Source organism: Podarcis liolepis, assembly GCF_965112155.1.
Source record: "Podarcis liolepis genome assembly, chromosome: 2".
Lineage (NCBI taxonomy): Eukaryota > Metazoa > Chordata > Lepidosauria > Squamata > Lacertidae > Podarcis > Podarcis liolepis.
Window position 1 is genome coordinate 18,618,335 of NC_139555.1, and position 21,393 is coordinate 18,639,727.

The window sequence follows — 21,393 nt, forward strand, 5'->3', positions numbered from 1 at the left end:
AGTTTCCCTTGCCAAACACATACTGTGCCACTTATCAGTGCAGAGACAAGAGATTAGAGGTGGACAGATCTGCCAGTTTTGGTCCTCATTTTCCCCATCTTAAATTCAGCACACCTCATTTTTTGCAGCAACTTGCAAAACAAAATAAAACCCATTGAAAATTCATCAGCATTTGGTTGATTATGTGGAACTAGCAAAACTGACCAGTAGAATCCGAAATCAGGAGGAAGCAAAATTCCAAAAAGATTGGAGTAAATTTATGGAGTACATAAATAATAACTGTAGAAATCTGAAGACTCTGGCAGGACTGAAATAAATCTTACGATGTAGATAGGATTGGATACAATAAGAAACTGTGGAAAAGTAACTGACATAAGAAAACCTGTTGAAGGGAGGGAAGGAAGTCAATGCTCAGCAAAGTGTGGGTAAATAATTGTTGAATTTTACTATATTGTTTGTTTGTATTAAATGAAACACCAATAAAAAGCATTTTTTTAAAAAAAAGAAAATTTGACAACATTTTAGTGCAAATTTCTCCTAATAAACACCTTTTTTCCACATAGTTTTGACTAATGTACACAATTTTCAATCCATCTTGAATATGGTGCACTTTTTGTTTGTTATTTTCCCCAAAAAATATATTCATTTTTATGCAGACTTTCCCCGAATATATGCCTTCTTCTGTAAACATTGTTTGGAGAACTGTGATGCAAAATTCAGAGAAGCTTGAATTTCAATGGATGGCTGTGCTTCGGTTCTTGTATTGTTTTAGAAAGGATGGATTTGATAGATTTGTCTTTAAATGCAAACTGAATCAAACTTCTCCCTCATCTCTACATGGGATGCTAAGAAGACCTGAAACAAATACCAGTGGGATTTGTCAGCAGTTCACTTGGAATGGAGGTTGTGCAGAGGATAAGCTAGCCCACCATTCTCCATCTCCCTTTCCCTCCCTCCCAAATCTCTTACTCCTGAAATTAGTTGTAGCTCATGTTTTTAAACAGGGGCCAGGATGAAACAAGGGCCAAATCTACACTGGTCGGTTCTAACATTAAAAAAATTATACAAATGCAACACCAGAGGGTGCTGCAGAGCAGCAAGCCATCAGCAATGGGAAATTGCATTGAAAGCCATATAACATTTTTTAAAATAGCTTTTAATAGCCCTTTTACAGATAACTGCAGATCCAGCCAAGGTGTGGCATCACGAGGCTGAAGGGAAATAGATGATGGACCCCAGGGGGTTCAAAACTCCAGTTCACATCCTCCTTATATATAGATTTCACGACATCAGAACAAATACGAATATGTAAACATACAGTGGCCGGGATCCAGATCCTATTGTTCCCACTGCCAGCTATGGCAGATGGAGCTCTCTGAGTTCATGGCACATTTTGCTCAGTGATTGCTCACATGGAGGCAGTCTGGCTTTCCATGTGAGCCTGACTGCATTGCTCCAGCCCTAGAAATTAGCCTCTAGCTATATCATAAGAATCTATTAATATTCACCAACCAACACTAATTAAGGGAATTGCATTTCAAAGTTTCAGTCTTAATACAGATTGTGATCGTTAAGCCTGAATACTAAAAACCGCTTGGCAAAATTCAACAGAGCGGCATGTCACAGCAAGGAAGCCCCCAGGAGAGAATATACCTGACCTTTCCTGGTCGTATCATTTACTTTGCCTGAGGATGTTTAACTTGATATGCTTACAGTCTTTGGATTGGCAAGCCATTTTCAGTTCCCCTTTTCTTGGAAAAGCATTGTGCCTTTACTTTTAGTGTTCCTTTGATGATGATTATTATTATCCATACAGCAACCCTGTGAGGTGGGCTAGGCTGAGAGTGAATGACCAGCTCAAAGGTGTCCTGTGAGCTTCATGACTGAACCTTAGGCTGGATCTACACTGACCTGTTTAACATCATTTCCCCCTATGGGATGCAGGTGGCACTGTGGTCTAAACCACTGAGCCTCTTGGGCTTGCCAATCAGAAGTTCAGCAGTTTGAATCCCCACGATGGGGTGAGCTCCCATTGCTCTGTCCAAGCTCCTGCCAACCTAGCAATTCAAAAACACACCAGTGCAAGTAGATAAATAGGTACCTCTGCGGCGGGAAGGTAAACAGCATTTCCGTGTGCTCTGGTTTCCGTCCCGGTGCGCCAGAAGAAGTTTAGTCATTCTGGCCACATGACCCGGAAAGCTGTCTGTGGACAAACACCGACTCCCTCGGCCTGAAAGTGAGATGAGCGCCGCAACACCATAGTTGCCATAGTATTTCCCCCATTAGATACGCTGTTCTAAAACGTCACAGGGCATACTTGCTAATTAAAACGTTTTCTACCTTGTTTTTCCCCCCATCAAATGTAACTAATACCTAGCTACACATTTTCCAAAATTCTGTTTCTTTCCCCACTGCTGGTCGTGAGTTGCTCTGCCCCACCCTCTGGTGTCACATTTTAATTCTCCCTCCCTCCCTCTATTTCCTTTGTTACAACCCCTCCAATACCAGGTGGGGGGGGGGTAGAGTTTGAATGCAGTAAAAAGAAAAAAGGGAAAACACTACATGAGGACATATGAGCAGTGTTTCATCGATATAGCAGCATAAAATGATTAAACATTAAGCGATAAGAAAGTCAAGGCAATACAGTGGTACCTCGGGTTAAGTACTTAATTCATTCCGGAGGTTGGTACTTAACCTGAAACTGTTCTTAACCTGAAGCACCACTTTAGCTAATGGGGCCTCCTGCTGCTGCCGTGCTGCCGGAGCACGATTTCTGTTCTCAACCTGAAGCAAAGTTCTTAACCTGAAGCACTATTTCTGGGTTAGCGGAGTCTGTAACTTGAAGCATATGTAACCTGAAGTGTATGTAACCCGAGGTACCACTGTAATACATTATGCAGGTAAAAAGTGTGACATCATGTGTCCATCTAGATTATCAAAACCATTCCTTAACCCTTCCTTAACATTAAAAACCATGAGCGTAAATCTGCCTTTGGTCTATTCAGATTAAGGTATAAACTCTCTGGCCCATACTAAAGTACACAAGCTGTTATTCAATAGTGCCTTGATATTAACCACTTCTTACCAGTTCTTATCACACATGAAATCCCACTCCCTTGCTTTAAATGTCCAAAGCCATTTTCCATATTTGTAGAGCAGATCTCTAAAAGACACAGAATAAACTCCTAGAATAAACTCACCCCTTCTTCCCTGGTGGGGAAGAGAATGACATTTTGTGGGTCACCTCAAGTGCCAAAACGTCTGGAACCGGCCCTGCCACAAATCTTGATTGTGCCTTGAGGGCTCTGCTAACCTAGCTTATTAGGAACCAAGAACATTTGTTCTCTTGGGTGCAGGTATTAAAGAACTGCTTAAAACGCGATGGTATCAAGCAAGTGACCTCGACTCAATGGGGATGTGCTATCACAGGAAGCTAGTTGTGGATTTAACTCGATTGCGCCAAATTAAGGATAGGCATGAACTCCCAGCAAAGGAATTATAAGTAATCAGCCATGAGGAGGAAGGCTTTGCTTGCTTTGTATACCATCCCCATTCTCTCTCTCTCCCTCTTTCTCTCTCTCTCTCTCTCTCTCTCTCTCTCTCTCTCTCTGAAAACAGAAAATTGATAGCAAGTCCACAATACCTTATTGTCCCTGGGTGGTTAGAGCCTTCCAGATTGTTAAGGAGTCAGGGGTATTGTTGTCAGCCAGATGATGAAATGCTAACAATTTGTCAGCACGTTTGCGGGGAGTGATGGAAAACGTTATTTCAAATGTCGGGAGCAGCAGTGCTTTTCACTAGTGAGGAGGAACACTGGGCAGATTTGATGTAACCCCTCCATGGATAAACATACTGTATGGGAACACAATTCCCACCAATATTATCCCATCATAGATCCTCATGCCTTTGCCCCGCAAGGCTCTCTGAGCTCTTAGAAAACCTGTTCAGTAGCAGCATCTGTTCCTCCTGACTACCTTCCCTTCCAGTCCTGGTCAAATGGGACTTCCAACAGAGGAGCAGTCTTCCTTCTGAATCTCAGATCACAAGAGACAGGGGCTGGTAGTCACCGGCTTCATGACTTTCCAGAACAGGGCTGAGGAACCACAGTCCAGAGTGCCAAATAGAGACCAAATAATAATTTATTATTTATACCCCACCCATCTGGTTGGGTTTCCCCAGCCACTCTGGGTGGCTTCCAGCAGAATATTAAAATACAATGATTCCTCAAATATTAAAAGCTTCCCTAAACAGGGCTTCCTTCAGGTGTCTTCTAAAAGTCAGATAGTTGTTTATTTCTTTGACATCTGATGGGAGGGCATTCCACAGAGTGGGTGCCACTACCGAGAAGGCCCTCTGCCTGGTTCCCTGTAATTTCGCTTCTAGCAGTGAGGGAACCGCCAGAAGGTCCTTAGAGCTGGACCTCAGTGTCCGGGGAGAACAATGGGGGTGGAGACACCCCTTCAGCTATACTGGGCCGATGCTGTTCAGGGCTTTAAAAGTCAGCACCAACACTTTGAACTGTGCCCAGAAACGTACTGGGAGCCAAGGTAGGTCCTTCAGGACCAGTGTTGTATGGTCTCAGCGGCCACTTCCAGTCACCAGTCTGGCTGCCACATTCTGGATTAGTTGTAGTTTCTGGGTCACCTTCAAAGGTAGCCCCATGCAGAGCGTATTGCGGTAGTCCAAGCAGGCGATAACTAGAGCATGCACTACTCTGGCAGGACAGTCCATGGGCAGGTAGGGTCTCAGCCTGCGTTCCAGATGGAGCTGGTAGACAGCTGCCCTGGACGCAAAATTGACCTGCACCTCCATGGACAGCTGTGAGTCCAAAATGACTCCCAGGCTGCTCACCTGGTCCTCCAGAGGCACAGTTACTGTCCTTTCTTGTCAGGATTCAACCTCAATCTGTTAGCCTCCATCTATCCTCCAACCACCTCCAGACACTCAAACAGGACCTTCACCGCCTTCACTGCAGAAGAATGGGTTTATATGGTGCACACCACAAACCAAAAGGCAGAATCAAGTCACCTTTACTCAGAATTGCCTCTACACTGACTGGCCGTGGCTCTCCAGGGTTTTAGACAGGAGTCTTTTCCAGGCTTTCTGGGAGATGTGAGAGCTACAACCTGGGACCTTTTGCATGCAAAGCGCCTTCCCTACCACTGAGATGTTCTGTAGATCCTGTGTCAATATAGCACGCACATTAAAGGTGAATGAATCAGCAGCAGTGAGGCAGGAAAGAATCAATCCAGTTTGGTTTCTCTTAGTTTCTCATTTTCCAGTCTCGGTTTGCCCTATTTCTGTATCAGTTTTCAGGATTATTATTTTTTAAACACACACACCAAAAGAAAAAGAAACCAAGCTGCAGTTTCATGCACATTTCTTCTCATATGCCCATTTTGCAAACTAATTCCCCTAGTATAATGCATTTTTCATCTTGATTCCACTAATATACACATTGGGGGGGCACTCACCCCAATATAGTCATTTTCGGTTGGCAAACGACACTGTGAGATATGGGGAAGTGTTACTTTAGAAAGATGGCTGCATTTTTGTTTGTGGACTGCAAATTATGTGTGTTTGCCTTAAAATGCAAACCTAATACTAATTTTCTTTTCCCCCCCCCCCGCCCAACATTAGCCACTCGCTTTGGGGTGATGGTCAGGGAAAGGCAGGAAACAGCAAGGAGTCCTCTTTAGCCGGAGGTGTGTGGTTGACCACGTTCACATCAAGTTCTCCATCCAAGGCTCTGCACAATTTCCCATCATGATGGCAGCAGGAATGAGCATGAAAAGAGCATTCTACCGAATGAGGCATCTCACAGCGCAAATTGCTCGGCTCCATCTAGCCAGAGCACCGAAGGGAGAGGTTTTTATGCACCATCCTTTGGGAAATATTGGAAGCACTCAGGCACCAGTTTACTTGAACCTTGGTATGTCAGGACAGTGACGCTTCCATAAATCTTCATTAAGGCAACATGCCTTAATCTATTATCTCCGACCGTTTGGAAACTCCCAGAGGCCGGAGTTAAAGTGCTAAACGGCGGCGGCAACAGCCAACGAGGGACAGATAAAGTTGCAGAGAGCGCCTTGAGAGTTTGAGCAATACTCCGCTCAAGCCATCCATGCATGTCTGACAGCTGAACAATGGCTGCCATATAGCCAGGGTCCTTTGCTGTTGCACTTAGTGCTGTGCAGCAGACAGGAAGTTGTGTAGCTGTTGGATCAGGGAAGGGGAACCTGCCCCCCCATCCAGATCTTGTTGCACTGCAACTCCCATCAGCCTCACCCAGTAAGCAAGGATGATGAGAGCTGTAGTCTTCTTCTTCTTTGGCGATCACTCATCGCTGAGTAAGATTGTCTTCCATAAACACAGTTTTAACAGTGAGTCCATAAGTGACTGTGGAGGCCAATTCTGGATCCACACGCCCTTCCACAGTGGGGACATAGGTTTCTGGGGAAGAGTTGATCACAGTGTGGATTTGCCAAGCGTGCCTTCCTCTTGGCACATTTCTCCCTTTCGTCCTGAGTTCGCGCATCTTCAAAGCCCATGACACCTTTGGTAAAGGCTGTTCTCCAGTTGTACCACTCTCAGGCCAGTGTTTCCCAGTTGTTGATGTTTATATTATATTTTTTTAGATTTGCCTTAAGAGAGTCTTTAAACCTCTTTTGTTTAGTTTACCTGTCTTCCCAAGTGATGTGTAAAAATTTTCAGAGACACCATTGATGGAATCTTTCAAGGAGCTGGAGATGGCGTTTATAAGTGGTCCATGTTTCACAAGCATACAGTAAGGTTGGTAGTACAAGAGCTTTGTAAACAAGCATTTTGGTTTCCCTTCAAATGTCTTGGTCCTCAAAAACTCTGCACTAGCAGAGCTCAGTGACCACACAACACTGTTAGCTAGCTACCTTTCTCTGGAGGTGGCAGCTCCCAGATCTTGGAATTTGCCATTTCAGTTTCTCAGAATTTCTCTTGAGTCATTAAGCAGCACATTAAAATGACAGCTGGCTTGCATACAAGTGCTGATTGGAGCATTGTTACCCATTGTTGAAGACTGAATCAGATAAGTTTAGCGGAGGAGCTTCTGATATTGGAGTGTGCCCAGCAAAGAGAGTACTTTGCTGAGGGGTCCTTCCAACCTGGTGACAGCATGCATAAAGCATTTACCTAATTCACACAATGTGGGACTTACTGTCTATCCTATGTTTTTATTTATTTGTTTATTTCATAAAGCTAAAGGCTTGGGAGAAAAGCAATGACAAACCTAGACAGCATCTTAAAAAGTAGAGACATCACCTTGCCAACAAAGGTCCGTATAGTAAAAGCTATGGTTTTCCCAGTAGTGATGTATGGAAGTGAGAGCTGGACCATAAAGAAGGCCGATCGCCGAAGAATTGATGCTTTTGAATTATGGTGCTGGAGGAGACTCTTGAGAGTCCCATGGACTGCAAGAAGATCAAACCTCTCCATTCTGAAGGAAATCAGCCCTGGAAGGACAGATCGTGAAGCTGAGGCTCCAATACTTTGGCCACCTCATGAGAAGAGAAGACTCCCTGGAAAACACCCTGATGTTGGGAAAGATGGAGGGCACAAGGAGAAGGGGACGAAAGAGGACAAGATGGTTGAATAGTGTTCTCGAAGCTACCAGCATGAGTTTGACCAAACTGCGGGAGGCAGTGGAAGACAGGAGTGCCTGGAGTGCTCTGGTCCATGGGGTCACAAAGAGTCGGACACGACTAAATGACTAAACAACAAAGGCTTGGTCCTTCATGAAGGGCAGCTGAATCTTAGGGGCGTGGGACTGGTCATGTTGTGCAGATGCCTGATGATCGTCTTCCAAAGCAGCTACTCTATTTGGAACTTAAAAACAGAAAGCGTAATGCTGGTGGTCAACAAAAGAGGTTCTAAGACTTTCTCAAGGCAAATCTAAAAACATGTAGTATAAACACAGACAACTGGGAAACACTGGCCTGCGAGCGCTCCTGCGAGAACAGCCTTTACCAAAGGTGTCATCGGCTGAAGTCCAGTAACATTTGGAAAGCCACAAGTTCCCTATCCAGGCTGTACACCTTCAAAAGTCTTGTGTCATTAACTGGAAGGACAATGGGGAGGAAAAAGAGGATCCTGGCAAGGGGTGGAGCCAGGATTGGGACACACCAGGGCAAGCTGGGGATGGGGAAGGAGAGGTTGATGCAAGAAGTACCCAAGGGCTGACAGATGATGATATGGGGATGGGGGGGCAGTGCACAGGAGCCAGAGCAGCAGGACCCATCACCAGAGCGGCCCCTGTCCCCACAAACATGGCAAGCTCTGGGGGAGGGATGCTCTAGGAGGCTGAGGCAGGCAAGGGCCTACAGCTCAGCTCCCTAGCTGGCCAGGTGAGGCTCACTAGATCTGGGAGGAGTGTGTGTGTGTGTGTGTGTGTGTGTGTGTGTGTGTGTGTGTGTGATTCCTCAGCTGGAATAGGCTTGGAACAGGTGAGTGTCACCTGCCTCATCCAGCCCAGATGCTGCAATCATCATGCAAAGCACAAAAGGGAAGCAGAGCTGAGGTTCTGTGTCTTCTCAATGGCCCATGTTGATGAACTCTGACCTGGATGTTCCTGGACCTCTGCAGGACCATATTTCACATTTGCCTCTGGACTGTATCCTGACTGCTGGCTACTTGGACTGACCCTGGATCTTCTTTCTTGACCTTTGGACTTTGCTTGTGTGGATCGACCCTTGGACTTTGAACTTGGCATACTGATGTACTGCCAGGAAGGCCAGGGGTTCTGGACATCTCGCTAAAGTTTTCCCCACCTCTGTGACTTACATGTTTTACTCTTTGGGTATGATTGTTAGCTGGCTTGACGGTCCTGTGTGTAGACCGAAAGCCAGGAATTGTTGCTGAAGGGCACCACACTCCATGCATTTTGGACAAACAAAACAAACTTGTCCACTTCTCCAGGGATGGTTGATGAGGGACTATTTCTATTGCTCTGAACCTGAAGGTATAGCACTGATTGAAGGTATAGCACTGAAGGCATAGCACTGATTGGCTGATCTGCATGGCACTAATTGGTTGGCCTATGAGTGACAATCAGGGAGCCTTCCTCAGAGTAGCTTTTGGAATATAAACAAGCTGTTGTTGTTATTTTTAATAGAGCTCAGCCAAATAAATATGTAAAAACAGGTGAACATCCTGCTGGAATATGGAAAGGAGGAGAAAGCCTGAAGAGGCAATTCAATCCAGGGACTGTACGTGTGTCATTTAATGAAAGGATGAGCAAATCCAAAACATGGTTGCAATCTTATGCACACTTACTTGGGAGTAAGCCCTCTTGAACATACTGCACTTCCTTTGAAATTAACACGCACAAGCTATCAGTTGCGTGGCGAGTCCCCCCCCCCCCGGTGGAGATAGACACATAACACATTTATTAAGGTTAATGGGCTAAATAAGGCCACAACTTTATTGGTTACAGGTGATGAGAGGTATTGGCTTAGGCATTGGTCCTAACCGACTATATCCGGCTTCAGCCCGTCCGCTTGAAGTCCGGGAAGGGTTAACCACCAGTAGGGGGAGTCCTGCTGATGCACATCAACTAGGAACTCCCCCGGGGTCACCGCCCTCACCTTAGGCCCTCACCTCCATAGGCTTCGGACAGGGCCACGCCCCCCGGAATCCTTTATTGGACAACCCTTCAAAATGTGGGGCAGGTGATGGCGCTTCCTTCCCTCTTCCATCCACAAAACAATACCAATACCAATGCCTAACCGCCAATACCAAGAAAGTTGTGACGATTAGCTACGAGGTAGATGAAAACCAAGTGGCTGGTGCCAATTTGCCAAGTGGAAAAATTCCTACCAGCCCCCTCAACGACGACCAACCGAGGTCCATAGCAAGGTCAATGAACAAAAATCTTAAAGGGCGGGAGGGTGAGAAACAGGAGCAGCTGAGGCGGCAAAAGAGGGAGACCCCCGGCCGTGCCACGCCCCAGAGTCAGCCGATTGGCTGGCCAGGGGGTGACACGGCCGGGGATTCCCTCAATCGCATGGAGGCTGAGCTCCAGCCGCTGCGCACATGGTGGGGGCGTGAAGCCCACAACACCACCTCATTTGCAGGGCGGAAGTGGTTCTATGCAAAACTGTAGAAAAGGTTGTGGGAAGTCGAAGTACTGTTTGCAGATTTGCTCAATGTGTTCCCGCCTCCCCCTTCAGAAATAAAGACACGAGACACCAGAATTTGAGTTAATGGGTCAAATTAGGCCACAACTTTATTGATTACAGGAATTGAGTGGTATGGCTTAGGCATTGGTCCTAACAATTAACCGGCTTCAGCCCACTGGCTGGAAGACCGGTGAGGGTTAACCACCAGTAGGGGGAGTCCTGCTGAGGCACGTCAACTAGGAGCTCCCCCTGGAGTTACCGCTCGGGGGCGTGCCGTGGGCCCACACCTCCATAGGCTTAGGACAAGGCCACGCCCCCCAGAATCCTTTAACGGACTACCCTTTGTCTTGGGGGAAGGTGATGGCATTTCCTTCCCCCCCTTCATCTGCATAACAGAAGATCCATACCCCTACCAATGCCTAACCGCCAATACCAGGGAGTTGTGACGGATTGCTACGAGGTAGGCGAAAACCAAGTGGCTGGTGCCAATCTGCCAAATGGAAAAATTCCTACCAGGCCCCTTGACCGCGACCGACCGAAGTCCATAGCATCATCATAGAGCCTATCCTAACGGGTGGGAGGGACGGGAAAAACCTGGCTAGCTGCGGCTTGGGAAAGAGGGAGACTCTCGGCCGCGTCATACCTAAATGCGTGAGGCCATGCCCCCCAGGCCAGCCGATTGGCTGGCCCTGGGATGGCACGTCTGAGGATTCCCTAGCAGCGAGCGTGGGGGAGGGGCGTGAAGCCCGCAACCCCACCTCCTCTCTAGCTTGGAAGTGGCTTTCTCAAGAGATGCAAGTTTAAAAATGCAGTTTTTCTTTGTGCATAATCTGGGCACAGAGTTTTAATACTGAGCTAGATAGACCAACAGCCTGGCTCAGCACAAGGCAGCTTGTGTATTTATTCAATGTGTACATACAAATATGTGCATTTCAGAGATGCGCCATGTGCTTGTGTTGGCATTCCTGGACAACTGGCCCTGCCTTCTTTGCACCTCCAAGCATGAGTCATTTACCTTCAAATAATAATAATAATTCTGGTGGTTTTGTGCTAAGCACCTGCCTATTAATTGGCTGCAGCCATCTCGAAACATCTGTCATTCCCACCCCCACCCCCTTAATAACTCGGTAATTAAAATCCAGCTGAGAGCTCTGTTGAGATTTCTGGGTAATTAGGATATGATAGAGGCATGTGAACAGCAAGGTGTTTTGTCTAGCGGTGGAGACCATAGTTCAGTGGCAGCATGCATGCTTTTCACGCAGAAAGGTCTCGGGTTCAGTCCCTGCAATCTCCAATTAAGACAATCAGGGATTTATTTAAAACTGTTTATATCCAGGAGCAAGTAATAGAAGAGGCATCTGCCTATGAACACTTCCAGTAAAAGCAGGCCATGCTGGGTTAAGATGGCCAAATGATCCGATCTAGAATATCAGGCAGCCATGGTTGCTTCCCAGATGTTTATTGGCCCAGAGATGGAAAGAAGATAAGGTCCTAACCAGAGAAGTGTGTGTGTGTGTGTGTGTGTGTGTGTGTGTACAAAAACTAGATTTTTTGAGTGACTTGCCTAAGATCCTGGACAAGATGTCACCAGATGTATGGCAGCCCTAAAGAAACCAGGAGTAGAAAATCTAGGGGGTTGAAAGTTTCAATGGAGGAAATTGAAGGCTTGCTAAGATGTATAATACTGAATCAGATAAGTGCTGGAGATCCAAAGAGGTGGAGGGAACATTCTTTCACATGTGGTGGAATTGTAAAAGGGTAAAAGAGTATTGGGAAATAATCCATAATGTTTACAATTGTGTTTACAATGTTTACAAATGTTTACAATGTTTACAAATGTTTACAAGTACTTTCCCAAAAAAACCCAGAGTCCTTTCTGTTGGGGATAATTCAGACTGAAATTCCCAGGCATTAAAAAAGGTTATTTATGTATGCTACTACTGTGGCCCGTGTTTTGTTAGCTCAAAAATGGAAAACGATCGGGGTCCCAACCAAAGAAGAATGGCAACTTAAGCTGACAGAATATGCGCAGCTTGCAGACTTAACATATAGTATAAGAGAACAAGAAGAACATACATTTAGAGAAGCTTGGAAAACGTTTATAGAATATATGGGAAATAACTGTGTACACTTGAAAACGTTGGCAGCATTAAGATAAATTCAACAGTGTAAATAAGTTTTGATGGATGCAATAATCATGGAATACTGAATGGTTTAGTCTTTGTAAAATATGCAGGGATTTATGATATGTAAAATGAACCATGGAAAGAGAAGGAGGGAAGTCAATGATATTTTAAGGACGTTAAAATGAGTATTTTAAATTGTAAAACAGAAAATTTAATAAAAATTATGTAGAAAGTTTCAGTGGAGGGATGATGGGAGGCAGAGCTACTTAACTTTTTAGCTTCAGGGCATATATTTTTTCTGCTCAAAATTCCCACTACTCTTTTTGTAATTCCCACGGGGAAACAAGATACATGTAACTATATTTTTTCTCTTGTGGGCTGAATAAATAATCTAGAAATTGCAGCTATGTGAGGGGAATAGGGGTCTCCGAACAACTCTCAGCACCTTTAACAAGCAACAGTTCCCACAATCCTTTAGGGGAAGTCATGCTGTGATATTACAGACAAGGTCTGCAGATGTCTCAATGAAAAGGCTGGACCTCCACACACCTTTTAAGAGAAGATAACAAAAATTAAGCCCCTTGCTGGATTTGAGAAGATATTGTGGTCTCTTCGGGTTCTTGTGAGTCTTCCAAGGCTCTCTTAAGTCAGGTGCTTGATGAAGGAGTTAGCCCAAGACCCGCAAAGACATTTGTAGCTATATCATGCATCAGTAAAACTGTCTCTGCCAAGGTCTATCTGAAGAGCTCATCTGTGGCCAAGCATAACAGGGAATGAAATGTGTATCGATTAATAATGCACCGTCTCTTTAAGCCTGTTCAAGGGAGGTGAGGGTGAGGGCATTTGGAGGCGGTTGGGGTGGGGATATGAGAGAGGTTTTCATCATCGACTTTTTAAAACAGTGTTGGCAAGCAGATTAAAGCAGTCTTGTAAACAAAGAGTAACATGCGCGCCATATGGAATTTGAGGGACTCTCTACATGCAGCCCAGTGGGCTCCCTCCAGGACCCTCTTAGTGGAATTAATCAAAGCTGCTTTCAAAGTTTAACTCTGAACGTGCTTCTGAATACATTTGGGCATCTCTGTTGTTCTATGCGCCTCTCTTGTCCTAATTGTTCAGTGACTCAGTAAGGGTTCCTTTGAAACATTGGCTTATAGAGAATGTGTATATACATTTTCATTGGCACCTGATATATTACTAACAGAGGAACTACTCTATTCCGAACTTAAAAATGGAAAGCGTAATGCTGGTGGTCAACAAAAGAGGTTTAAAGACTCTCTCTCAAAGCAAATATTTTTTCTTTTTTTTAAGTATAAACACCAACAACTGGGAAACACTGGCCTGCAAGTGCTCCAATTGGAGAACAGCCTTGACCAAAGGTGTCATGGGCTTTGAATATGCTTGAACTCAGGATGAAAGGGAGAAATGCGCTAAGAGGAAGACACAAAGACACACTTGGCAAACCCTCACTGTGATCAACTCCCACCCAGAAACCTATGAATTGGCCACCTGCTTTGACTCTGAGGAAAAGTGTAGAATGTGGTATTCAGTACAGAATTCCGTTTCCACTTATCTTGTAAAAGCTAAGTATCTAGTCCTTATGATTATGAAGACACACGCGCGCGCGCACACACACACACACACACACACACACACACACACACACACATATATATATATATATACTACTGAGTTGAATTGGATCCAAAATCCAATCCAGCTCCAGGTGGAAGTGAATCCACAACCTGATTGGCCTACAGGAGAATCCCGGAATTAGCCAATCATGTGCAGTCCAATGTGTAAATAACGTATATAAAGCAGATATTGTGGGGGAACTTCCATTCCTCCTCACCACTATGAGCTGAATAAAGAGCATGAAATTCACTCTCGACTCCGAGTATATTTCAATACACACACACACAGTGGTACCTTGGGTTAAGAACTTAATTCGTTCCGGAGGTCCATTCTTAACCTGAAACTGTTCTTAACCTGAAGCACCACTTTAGCTAATGGGGCCTCCCGCTGCCGGAGCACGATTTCTGTTCTCATCCTGAAGCAAAGTTCTTAACCTGAGGTACTATTTCTGGGTTAGCGGAGTCTGTAACCTGAAGCGTCTGTAACCTGAAGCGTCTGTAACCCGAGATACCACTGTATTATCCTATCACTTCTCCAGCCAGGATGTGGCATACATGATAGCTCAGTCGGTAGAGGATGAGACTCATGATTCCAGGGTTGTGGGTTCAAGCCCCATGTTGGGCAAAAGATTCCTGCATAGCAGGGGGTTGGACTAGATGACCCTTGGGGTCCCTCCCAACTCTACAATTCTATGAGTCTGTGATTCTCCCCTTGCCTCTATTCTGTCCTCAGAGCAACCCTATGAGATAGCTAAGGCTGAGGGAGAGTTGGTGGGCTCTTTAGCGCTGCCGAATTTATTTTGTTTCCGAGTTGCTTCTGACAGCATGTGATTTTTACATCTGCTTTCCACCACATTGACCTAATGCTAGCTAATTTAGCGGAATGAAGTGCTAAAATAAATAATCACAAGCTCCTGTTGGATGCATGGAAGAGCCTTTGGTTGTGAGGCTCTCCACCCCTGCAGTTTGAAGTGACACGGTACAAACTCGGGGTTTCCAACCTCATGGTCTAATGACGTGTGACATGACATGCATTGCTGATGATCAGGTCATGGCAAAGGCACCGGAACGTGATTTTCACTTGGAGCCACACAGTATGCTAGGAGGGAAGGTTTCATCCTTCCCTCTCCTGCTGCTATCTCAATAAAATAAATCACTTGATGCTTTTTCAAGATGCAAGAAGGAAATGGCTCCTGCAGGTTTGATGGGGAAAGGGAATTCACAGGTCCCTCATCCCTGCACTAAAAAAAGATGGGAGAGAGATGGAAAGAAGATAAAGTCTCTACCAGAGAAGAATGGCAAATTAATCTGTTGGACTATGTCGAAATGGCAAAATTGACCGGAAAGCTCAGGAACCAAGAAGACCAAAACTTGAACAAAGAATGGGGAAAATTTATAATTTATCTTGGAGACCATTGTAATCAGATGAAAACACTAGCAGGATTGCAATAACACTTATAACGTAGCAAGATATAACTATAACTATGGAGATAAAGGAGTTATAGAAAACGGACTATTGAAAAAGAGGCAGCAGAAAATGTTTAACAATAGGACCCATGGAGGGGAAGGTGAGATGTCCAGAGATTCGGAGGAATATTTTAACTGTTGGTGTGTATGGTTGTATTGTTATAATTTTATATACAGTGGTGTCTCGCAAGACGAAATTAATTCATTCTGCGAGTTTTTTCGTCTTACGAATTTTTCATCTTGCGAAGCACGGTTTCCCATAGGAATGCATTGAAAATCAATTAATGCGTTCCTATGGTCAAAAAAAGTCCAAACAAAGCCAAATTTGGTACAAAAAGAGTTTATTAAGTGCTCTTTAAAGTCACACATACTGTAAAGAGCATTTCAAAAATTGAAGGAACAATAATTTAAGTTTCTAAACGTGGCAGAAAAGCATTTAAAAATCACCAAAGTGTACCGTACATACATTTTCTAAGACTCTGGGGGACCACTCGAAGAAGGTTCCTCTTCCACTCTTTGCTTCTTGCTGAAGAACCTGTCCATGGTCTGCTGCTTCATCTGCCTTTTCAGCACCTCCCTGAAAGACGACATGACCCTCGTATCAAAAGTGTTCGCAAGGTCACGTGTCAGGTCCTTGTCAGGGTGGTGCCGCTATGCAAAAGCCTGCACATCTTTCCACTTCTGGCAATTGTCCCTCAGTTCTTTGGAGGATAGCCATTCCTCGGTTGCTTCCTCCTCTTCCAGCGAGGCCTGCTCCTGCGCAGCCTCTGCCTGCAGTTCAACCAGCTCCTGGGTGGTCAGCTCGTGGTCATGCTCCTCCTCCTTCTTCATTTCCAGCGTAACCTTCTCCTTCTTCCTCTTGCCGGCCTCTGCAGCAGCAGTCTTCTTGGGCCCCATGGCAGCACAGCTCCTACCTTCGCAAACCCTAAAAAAGAAAATCAGTGCTTCACATCCAAAAAATTCAAAAGCACCAAACCTCCCAGAAGACACACAAGCTTCCAGATTCTTGCAAACCCCTTCTCAACAATTCCCTGACCCCCCCAGCCACCCACCACACAGAAATCCAAACCCAGAAATATTTTATTTTTAACAACAGCAGAGTGCCCCAATGGTCACAAAAAATCAGAAAAATGCAGAAAAAACACACAAGCTTCCAGATTCTTGCAAACCCCTCCCCAACACCAAGTCCTTGAATTCCAAACACCCCAACCCAAAATCCAAAAACACACAAAAAAAGTTTTAAAAGTTTAACTTACCAAATGGCTGCAAAAGAAGTTTTGGGAAAGCTTCAAAAATCACCAAAGTCTTCAAAAACCTCAAAAAAGGCTACCACACCGCGTGCTATAAGTTGCTCCTCGAAGTCAAGTCACAACTGCACCTCTTCAAGCAATGCACCCTGGGTATTAACGGTTTTAAGAAAAAGGAAACAAACTTGCAAGACGTTTTCGTCTTGCGAAGTAAGCCCATTGGGAAATTCGTCTTGCGAAGCATCTCAAAAAACCAAAAACTCTTTCGTCTTGCGAGTTTTTCATCTTGCGAGGCATTCATCTTGCGAGGTACCACTGTATGTAAAATCAAATAAAAATTATTTCCAAAAAAAATATGGTGGGAGAAAGAGCACCGCTTGATCATTGTGAAAAGGACATATTTTTTCTACTCAAAATTCCCACTACTCTTTTTTAATTCCCACAGGGAAACAAGATACGGGTACCTAGAGACAGTCCTCTCCTCTCATCTGAGCTTTAAGTATGAGAGGAGATACAAACGCAGACCGGGGAGACAAGGGGGAAGCTAATATCTTTTCTCTTTTTTTTCCAATCTGTCTAAAACCACTTTGAAAGGCTACTCACTCAAAATGGCCAGAGTACCAGTTCCACCTGAAACTACCATTGAAAGAAATGTGTTGTTTGCTTAGACGGAAGGTAAATATCTGGCGAAGATCTTTGCTTTTTCCAGGGTTAAGGCAATGATTCTTCAACATCAGCTTCGTTGGACTGGTCATGTTGTTCGGATTCCTGATTGTTGTCTTCCAAAGCAACTACTGCATTCCCAACTTAAGAATGGAAAGCAAAATACCAGTGGACAACAAAAGAGGTTATAGACACTATCAAGGAAAATCTTTTAAAATGTAGTATAAAAACCGACAACTGGAAAACACTGGCCTGCGAGTGCTCCAGTTGGAGAACAGCCTTTACCAAAGGTGTCGTGGGCTTTGAAGGCACTTGAACTCAGGACGAAAGGGAGAAACGTGCCAAGAGGAAGGCACGCTTGGCAAACCCTCACCGTGATCAACCCCTGCCCAGAAACCTATGTTTCCACTGTGGAAGGACTTGTGGATCCAGAATTGGCCTCCACAGTCACTTATGGACTGACTGTTAAAACCGTGTTTATGGAAGACAATCTTACTCAGCTATGAATCATCACCAAAGAGACCCAGGTGGATCTGGTGAAGATATAGTTTTGCAGCCAACACTCTGTACACTTGCTTAAATATACTGCTAATGTTTCCTAGGTGACAGAATCCCCTTTTCCAGGGTCACCAAATGAACCAACCCTGCCTTTTGATCTGGTGCCGAGATGCTGTTGCCGTATCCTCACACCTGTAGACCCAGCTTCCAAGTTCCATCAGCCGTGTGTGTTCACAATATTGAACAGTTCACACTAGGGCTGCATGTGCATCATCCATTTCAAGCACACACAAGAATTCTGCGGACTGGGGAGCAAATATCACGACTGGTAGACATAGGCTACTAGCAGGAATGGTTGAGTTGCAGAGTGGCACATTGTTTGTAGAATCATGGAACTGTAGAGCTGCAAGGGACCTCCAAACATCATCTAGTCCAACCCCCTTGCAATGGCAGAACCTCAACAAAAAAAATCAGTGGCGGATGACCGGGGGAAGACCTTGGGTCTCTTGCAAAATGAGCATGTGAGACATGGCCTTTAGATTGTTGTATAATGATGAATGTTTAGGTCAAATTCCTTGCTTCAGAAACAACTTAGGGAATTCATGTCAGCTGCCAAGAAATCCTAGGAATATAGAATTGAAGAGTTGGAAGGGACCCTGAGGATCATTTAGTCCAACCCCCTGAAATGCAGGAATATGCAGCTGCCCCATATAGGGATCAAACATGCGATATTAGCATCATCAGCACCACACTCTAACCAACTGAGCTATGCCCCCTGCCCCCTTATAAAAAGACTTATTTCATAAACCTCTGGATCATGTATATTATATATATATATATATATATATATATATATATATATATATATATATTTTAAAGGTAAGGGTACCCCTGCCCGTACGGGCCAGTCGTGTCCAACTCTAGGGTTGTGCGCTCATCTCACTTAAGAGGCCGGGAGCCAGCGCTGTCCACAGACACTTCCGGGTCACATGGCCAGCGTGACGAAGCTGCTCTGACGAGCCAGCACCAGAGCAACACTCAGAAACGCCATTTACCTTCCCACTAGAAAGCGGTACCTATTTATCTACTTGCACTTAGGGGTGCTTTCGAACTGCTAGGTGGGCAGGAGCTGGGACCGAAAGACGGGAGCTCACCCCGCCGCGGGGATTCGAACCGCCGACCATGCGATCGGCAAGTCCTAGGCACTGAGGTTTTACATATCATATTCATTATTTTTTCCCTTCCCCCCCCCACCCCCAAAGCCTCCCTCCCTTCCCCTCCCCCAGAGATTTCCCTCAGCTCCTCTCTCTGATTTCTCAACACATATTATTCTCTGGATACTGTAAAATTGTCTAAATCCTTATATTATCTTTCTACTATGTTAACAATCAATAAATTTGTGTATGTTTATTCAAAACCTGCCAAGGAGTCCAATTCATTTTGGAGGCTTTTTAAGTACTTTGTAAAAAGTTCCCATTCTTCTTTGAAGTCACAGTTGTCCTTATCTCGCAGTTTGTATGTCAATTAAGCCAGTTCTGCATAGTTCTTTTGTCGGGGTTTCCTCATTCTTCCATCCTTGTGCAATCAAGATTTTTGCTGATGTTGTTGCATACATAAATAAGTTCTTTGTTTTCCTTGGCAGGTCTTGTCCTACGATCCCTAACAAAAATGCTTCTGGGTTTTTTTTGCAAATGTCATTTTGAACCTTTTCTTCAATTCATTATATATCATGGATCATGTATATTCTAACTGGGGAATCCATAACCATCTGTCACCCAGCTGGGACTATCCTGGACCAATTCCCCATCTCTTGCCACAATTATCCTTTGCTACATCAGCCCCTCTCTTGCTGTCCTTTGCACCAAACCCAATGAAGTTTGATCTTCCTAAGAGGACCTGTTTGGAATTTTAAGGCTTGTTCAACTGGGGTTGTTCTGTGCTGTTTAAGGATACATTCCACCAACACGGACTAAGTTCCTTTAATACTAGCAGCTCTCTTTTTTCAATGAGCCCCACCAGTCAAAATACATGACGCAGGTGGGTTTCTGGATTGCTTAAACAACACTGCACTCTGCTGGCCAGATAAGCAGAAATATTTTTTCTCGCTTTGCGGGGAAGGAGGGACGCTATGGCTTTTTGCAAATTAATTAGTGCACGTGTTGCTTTTAATAGGGTGTATGTGTGTGTACATATATAATCATCCTAGGAGCATGCACATTCCAGGAGCATCACACAGAAGACATTTGCTGGGGTTATCTTTGTGGCCGCTGAGGCCGAGTCCCCCAAAGCAGCCAAAAGAAAGCTACATCCCAGTCCTGGAAGCATAACGAGCTAATGGAGATTATGCAGAAGGGATTTGATCCAGGCCTCTTTAGCTGTTTGTCAGAGTTCAGCTGCCAGTATAGACCTGAACCAGCATCTGTCTAATGACCTGCTGAGAGATTCTGCTGATCTTGTCTTTGCAGCGCAGGGATAATGAGAAAGAAAGAGAACTGAAACAGACTTTCAATGAAGGCAGGAGGCTGTAAATGCAGCCCCCTTGGGGCGGGGGGGGGAGAGAGAATATATTTAAACACCCCCAAATTCTATTTTCAAAAGCCATTCCCCCTTGGAAAAAGGAGATGATTTCCATGCAACTGTCTGTCCTTTGTCATCAGCACTGGCACCGGCTGTTCCAGTTTCATTTTGAGGTGATTTTTTTTTGGGGGGGGGGGTGTTCATTGCTTTCTGTGGGCAGATGGATATGGACTGAAGGATTAAGCACGATGAAGGCTCTTCTTGCTAATTTGTTTGAAAATGAGGGCTATAATACTTTGAACTCCGGTGTCAGCTCCTTTCACTCAGGAATATCAAAGCGGCTTGCGAGGCAATTAGTTAATGAGTTGGCCAATCTTGTCGCACCTCTGGGGTATTAGAGAAGCCAGGTTTGCTTCTCAGATGGGGGGGGGGAGAACAAAATCACTGGAGAAAAGCAGATAGACAGGCAGTTTCATCCATTTCAAGGTAGCCCAATTGCTTTTAAGGAGGCTTGCAGTTCAGTTCTACTTGGAAGTAAGACTCATTTGATTCAGTGGGGCTTACTCCCATGTCGACTAATATAGGATCACAGTAGCCAAATAATATCACTACCCTGTAATACACTTCAGCACAGGAAAAGCTGTAAAACTTCCTCCAAGGACTTGTGTAGTTTGGTTGTATCATCTAGACAAGATTTGATTTCATAGAATTGTAGAGTTGGAAATGACCCCAACGGTCATCTAGTCCAGCCCCCTGCAATGCAGGAATGTGCAGCTGTCCCATACGGGGACTGAACCTGCAACCTTGGCGTCATCAGCACCACATTCTAACCAACTGAGCTATCCAAACTAACAGTGTGCAGTGTTGTGGCCACTGTGATTTGAATATGTGTTACATAAGCATAGGATTCAAGCTTTGTAACCCATGCCTGGCGGGGGCACTGAAGGCTAAGGGGTGAAGCTTGAATGAGTAATGATGACGTCAACACTATACCAAATTCTCTGGGGGTTTTTTTGGGGGGGGGTATGGGAGAGTTGCAAGAAGCAGTGCGATTCATTCCAATGTTAGTATGTTGACCACTTACACAACG